This window comes from Bubalus bubalis, chromosome 1 (genome assembly GCF_019923935.1).
Source record: "Bubalus bubalis isolate 160015118507 breed Murrah chromosome 1, NDDB_SH_1, whole genome shotgun sequence".
Taxonomy (NCBI): Eukaryota; Metazoa; Chordata; class Mammalia; order Artiodactyla; family Bovidae; genus Bubalus; species Bubalus bubalis.
The window spans coordinates 148,406,505-148,413,099 of NC_059157.1; positions in this window are offsets into that span (position 1 = coordinate 148,406,505).

The window sequence follows — 6,595 nt, forward strand, 5'->3', positions numbered from 1 at the left end:
GACCTAAGTATGTAGGCTATATTTAATGTTAATATTTCTATATTTTTAAAATTTTTTGAGTAAAACTCCTGAAGAAACAAACAAAATCCAACAAAATCCTTTGGTTCAAATTGGCAGCTATAGTTTAGTAAGCACATTTTGTATGTTCTTTAGGAGGCTATATATAATCAAAAGTTTGTTGTTGCATCAAATAAATATGGCTTTCCTCCTTCAGTTATTAATCATTTTACCCAAGAAACACTGAGTTCTTTACTGTTTGCCACTTAATGTGCTTAACTCTGAGGATAAAAGAGGAAAGAATGGGAAAATTTTCTCAAAATAAGAAACATGGTCACAATGTCACTCTTAGGAATTGTGGTAAATTAGGGTTGGAGAACTTTGCCTAGTAGATAAGTTAAACTTCTGTCAGATATGGCTAAATATCACTTCAGAAAGTTGTCAACTTCCTAATTCTTGGAACCTTTGAGTATGTTACATCACACAGCAAAGATGAATTCAGGTTGCAGATAGAATTAAGATCACTAATCAGGTGAAAGTAAAATAGTGACATTCTCCTCGATTATCTGAGTAGGCCTGAAGTAATTAGAAGAGTCCTTAGAAGTGGGATCCAGGAGGCAGAATAAGAGTCAGAGCCAGACATGGCCAACCATTGCTGCTGCTGCTGCTAAATCGCTTCAGTTGTGTCTCTGTGCGACCCCTCCAAACATGGAAGGGTGGTGTGGACCAAGGAATGCAGATGGCCTCTAGCAACATAAAAGGCAAAGAATGGATTCTCCCTCAGAGCCTCCAAAATCAACAAAGTCTCACTTATTCCTTGACTTTTGCCCAGTAAAAGTAAGATCTAGTTCAGATCCTGACCTCTAGGACAGAACAATAATAAACCTTTTTTTTTTTTTTTTTCCTTTAGACCAATGAGTCTTTGGCAATTTGTTAAAATAGCCATAGAAAAACGATACACATTTTGTTACCACACACAGGATGCTACTATAATAGATGCATAAAATGTGTAAATGGCTTTGGAATTAGGCTATGAGCAGATACCAGACACATTTCAAAGAGCATGAAAAAAGGCTTAGTGTGTCCTTAAACAGACTGTAGAGGGTCAGAGGTCAAGGACTTCTCTAGAGAGGAGACAGTGTAATAAGGAAGAACCTTTGTATGCCAGTACAAGTTAATCATTGAAGGGATGTTACCTATAAGTTTAGATTACATACAATGGCCTATCTCTGGGAACCTTGCCTCCTAGGTAAGGAGCCTTAAGCTAAACTACCTTTGTTTCTGTCACAGGAAACATCCTGACCAAGGGCTACAGGAAGGAAAAAATGAACACATCCCCACTGAAGTCTGGCAGAACCAGGACTTTACCTCCACCTACTTAGTATAAAAGAAACTTGCACTATAATTTGGGAAACATGATGCTTTGGGACAGTAGTCCACCACCTTCTTGGTCAGCTGGCTTTCCAAATAAAGTCACTATATCCTTGTCCCAACACCTTCCTTGTTTCTCAGTTGATTGGCCTGTTTTGTGGTGAGCAGTATGAGCTTGGACTCAGTAACAACAGAATGAAGGAAATCGGAAATATGATAGGGAAAACATATTGCCTTAGAAAATACTTAATTTATCATGAAGATATTTAGTAGAAATATGGACATTAAAGATGCTACTGCTGAGAGATCAGGAGGGATTGAAGAACATCGTATTTGAAATTGTAGGAAAGGAGATCCTTGTAAGTAGGCGCGGAATACATAGCAGGATTGGAAGTGTATCTACTTAGCAGATTACATAGAAAGAAGAACTTATGAATGATGAAGTTGAACATTTAGCTGAGAAGACTTCTGGGCATAGTATTGAAGGTATAGCTTAGATTCTTGTTTCTTCTCATGGTAAAATCCCAGTGAAAAGAGATAAATTGAGGAAAGAAAAAGCAAAGAGACAATAGAGCTTGGTGATTTGGAAAATTCTCATCTAGATTTCAAAAGGCATTAAGATATTCACTGTCTAGAGAGCAGAGACAGGGAAGCCTGGCATAATGCAGTCCATGGGGTCACCAAGAGTCAGACACGACTGAGTAACTGAACTGAACTGACTGAACTGAGAGAGCATATACTTTAGAAAAGACCATGCATGTGACTGTAAAATCTTTTGACAATACCTTAGAAAGACAGCAGATAAGAATATTTAGTCACTGAAAAACTTCTTGAAGATTAAGCATGTTACTCAGAGATATTCTCAACCATCTTAGCATAAGCCAAAATATAGATAGCATTATCTAGGAGCATCACATCTAATGGGGTGAATTCTTGTGATAACATAGAAGAACCATGAAGTTCTTGAGAATTAAACTTTAACTGAAAAGTACAGAGATGACACAATTAAAAAAAAAAAAAGGCTTTCAGACATTCAAGATTCTACATTCAAGAACATGCTGATAAACTACACACTTGTAAACACTTACTACCTTTCTTGAAAATGATAGAATGACTTAGAAGATGGAGCCAGTAGCCCAGAGGGTGGATCCATAAGATATCAAGGGTGACTATCTGGCTTTAAAACTAAATGGAATTTCCCTAGATAGATTTTAAAATTATTTTGGATAGTTTATTCCTTTTGCCTTCCATTTTCTCACTTTTTGAATGGGAATGTTTATAACTGGGTCCTTTTCTTGTTCCATCACTGTATTTTAGAAGTAGATAGCTTGCTTCTTGAATTTCACAATTCACAGATGGAGAGAAATTTTGCCTCCAATTGAAGCATATTCCTAGACATGTTTAGAATCAAAACCCATACCCTCCAGAGATTCTGGGAAGGCTCAAACAAAACCTTGTGTGCACCAGGAAACTCCACAGAGACTGAGCTAGACCTGCCTTTGAGTGTTTGAGTGTCTCCTGTGGAAGTATACGTCAGCAGTGGTCTGCTGCAGGGGCAAGGGCTCTGAATGAAGCAGTCCTGGGTGTGGCATAATCTCTCTTAGAGGCTGCTGCTTCTGCTGCTAAGTCACATCAGTCATGTCCGACTCTGTGTCACCCCATAGATGGCAGCCCATCAGGCTCTACCATCCCTGGGATTCTCCAGGCAAGAACACTGGAGTGGGTTGCATTTCCTTCTCCAATGAATGAAAGTGAAAAGTGAAAATGAAGTTGCTTAGTCATGTCTGACTCTTTGCAACCCCATGGACTGCAGCACACCAGGCTCCTCCATCCACCACACCATAGAGCCACCAAGCAGACAGCCCACAAACTGCAGAACAATTATACCAAATAAATTCTTGAGTTGTTAAGGTAATTCTAGGACCCACAACAGACTTCCCAACATGGGGATCTGGCAAAGGGACTGAGAACCCCCAGGAAATTTGACTTTGGAAGGCAGTGGGATTTGATTGCAGAACTTAACACAGGACTGGGGAAACAGACTCTTGGAGGGCACAAACAAAACCTTCTGTGCACCAGAACCCAGGGGAAAGGAGCAGTGACTCCAAAAGAGACTGACACAAACTTTTCTGTGAGTGTTCAGGAGTCTCCAGTGGAGGTGTGGGTTGGCAGTGGCCTGCTTCAGGGTAGCAGACACTGAGAGAGGCACTGCATGCATGGGAAATTTTGAAGGATGTTCTGAAAAAATGTGGCCCACTGAGGAAGGCAATGGCAAACCACTTCAGTATTCTTGCCCTGAAAATCTCATGAACAGTATGAAATGGCAAGAAGATATATGACACTGAAAGATGAACTCCGCAGGTCGGTAGATGCCCAATATGTTACTGGAGATCAGTGGATAAATAACACCAGAAAGAAAGAAAACATGGAGCCAAAGTGAAAACAACGTGCAGTTGTGGATATAACTGGTGATGGAAGTAAACTCAGAAGCTATGAAGAGAAATATTGCATAGAAACCTGGAATGTTAGGTCCATGAATCAAAGTAAGTTAGAAGTGATCAAACAGGAGACAACAAGAATGAGTGTTAACATTTTAGGAATCAGATCAGATCAGATCAGTCGCTCAGTCGTGTCCGACTCTTTTCGACCCCATGAATCGCAGCACGCCAGTCCTCCCTGTCCATCACCATCTCCCGGAGTTCACTGAGGCTCACGTCCATCGAGTCAATGATGCCATCCAGCCATCTCATCCTCTGTTGTCCCCTTCTCCTCTTGCCCCCTATCCCTCCCAGCATCAGAGTCTTTTCCAATGAGTCAACCCTTCTCATGAGGTGGCCAAAGTACTGGAGTTTCAGCTTTAGCATCAATCCTTCCAAAGAAATCCCAGGGCTGATCTCCTAAAGAATGGACTGGTTGGATCTCCTTGCAGTCCAAGGGACTCTCAAGAGTCTTCTCCAACACCACAGTTCAAAAGCATCAATTCTTTGGCACTCCGCCTTCTTCACAGTCCAACTCTAACATCCATACATGACCACTGGAAAAACCATAGCTTTGACTAGACGAACCTTTGTGGGCAAAGTAATGTCTCTGCTTTTGAATATGCTATCTAGATTGGTCATAACTTTCCTTGCAAGGAGTAAGTGTCTTTTAATTTCATGGCTGCAATCACCATCTGCAGTGATTTTGGAGCCCAGAAAAATAAAGTCTGACACTGTTTCCACTGTTTCCCCATCTATTTTCCATGAAGTGATGGGCCCGGATGCCATGATCTTCACTTTCTGAATGTTGAACTTTAAGCCAACTTTTTCACTCTCCACTTTCACTTTCATCAAGAGGCTTTTGAGTTCCTCTTCACTTTCTGCCGTAAGGGTGGTGTCATCTGCATATCTGAGGTTATTGATATTTCTTCTGTCAATCTTGATTCCAGCTTGTGTTTCTTCCAGTCCAGCATTTCTCATGATGTACTCTGCATATAAATTAAATAAACAGGGTGACAATTTACAGCCTTGACGTACTCCTTTTCCTGTTTGGAACCAATCTGTTGTTCCATGTCCAGTTCTAACTGTTGCTTCCTGACCTGCATACAAATTTCTCAAGAGGTAGATCAGGTGGTCTAGTATTCCCATCTCTTTCAGAATTTTCCACAGTTTATTGTGATCCACACAGTCAAAGGCTTTGAATAAGTGCACTAAAATGGACTGGAATGGGTGAATTTAACTCAGATGATCATTGTATTTACTATAGTGGGCAAGAATCCCTTAGAGAAATGGAGTAGCCATCATAGTCAACAAAAGAATCTGAAATGCAGTACCTGGGTAGAATCTCAAAAATGACAGAATAATCTCTGTTCATTTCCAAGGCAAACCAATCAATATCACAGTAATCCAAATCCATGCCCCAAGCAGTAATGCTAAAGAAGCTGAAGTTGAACAGTTCTATGAATACCTACAAGACCTTCTAGAACTAACACCCAAAAAGATGTTCTTTTCATTATAGGGAACTGGAATGCAAAAAGTAGGAAGTCAAGAAATACCTGGAGTAACAGGCATATTTGGCCTTGGAGTACAATATGTAGTAGGGCAAAGTCTAACAGAATTTTGCAAGAGAACGCACTGGTCATAGGGTTGGTGGAGTTTGACATTTCCTCAGTTTGGTCTCATTGCAACAAAAATTTGAAGTGACAGACCAGTGTTACAGCCCTTGGATGGACCAGTGTTACAGCTCCATGTTACAGCTCAGTTTTATTTCTAAAATAAAGGAAAATACATCCTTGAGGCATGAGGGCATGCCGACCCAAAAGATGCAAAGAGAAGAGAGGTCCCCGACCCAATTTTGGCTCCTCTTTTTATATATCTTTTATCCTCCCCCTGGGCCTGCCCTATGTAAATTGGGCTAGCCAGGAGTGCTGTCTGTTTTACCTGAGGTCCTCACTCCAGTCCTCGCACATTCCTTTGTTCTATTTTCATGGGCTTTTCCCTTCCTGGTCTTTTAGCCACCTCCATTCTGGACTCCTTTTTCCTGTTCTAACTACCTAACATTCCCTCCTCAAGAGATAGGGGGCTCAAATCTTTGGGAATAGGGGCATTGAGGTTTCTCTGGCTACTTCCTGTTGAACTGGGATGGCGAGGAGCATTGGGGCTCCCCCTCTCGCTAGGCTCAAGCCTAAGAGTCCTTATAGCACTGTCCATCTAAGTGTGAGTAATGTTTTCTGTGGTTAGCTGTAGTTTTATATATCCTTTTTGAACTGGCACCACATGTTGTAGTTTGTTGACCTGGGCAGAAACAAAATGGTGTAGACAATTGATAATACATGGAGCAATCATAAGCAGCATCAATATGGTGATAACAGGGATTAATAGGGGCATTGGCCAAATCCAAATTTCCCATCACCAGAAGAATCCCCCAAAGAGTGATTGTAGCCACCACAAGACCTCTCCAGCTCATTCTTTGAGATTCTGTAGGAGCTGAATGCTTTTCTTGAGGACTGTGAGACTTTCTTTAACTTCACTGGAGGTATTTACCCAGAAACAACATGTCTCATTCAAGATGGCTCAAATCCCTCTTTGTTCAGGGATCAGGAGATCTATTTCCTGTCTGTTTTGGAGTACAACCGCTGCCAAGCTATTTTGGCTCTTTAGAGCTATCCTGAGAAATCTTATCGCCAGAAACTTAATTTTGGGGATATTCATTAGAATGGCACTCATTCTAATGAATGAGTTCTGAATAG